A 213-nucleotide genomic window follows, 5' to 3' on the forward strand; every position below is an offset into this window, starting at 1 on the left:
CTGAAGACGGCCATAGCCAGATGTGAAAGGGAATGCATCAGGCTGAGTCCTGAAGATGGCCATAGCCAGATGTGAAAGGGAATGCATCAGGCTGAGTCCTGAAGACGGCCATAGCCAGATGGGAAAGCATCAGGCTGAGTCCTGAAGGCGGCCATAGCCAGATGTGAAAGGGAAAGCATCAGGCTGAGTCCTGAAGACGGCCATAGCCAGATG

This window comes from Grammomys surdaster, unplaced genomic scaffold (assembly GCF_004785775.1).
Source record: "Grammomys surdaster isolate TR1022 unplaced genomic scaffold, NIH_TR_1.0 218, whole genome shotgun sequence".
Lineage (NCBI taxonomy): Eukaryota > Metazoa > Chordata > Mammalia > Rodentia > Muridae > Grammomys > Grammomys surdaster.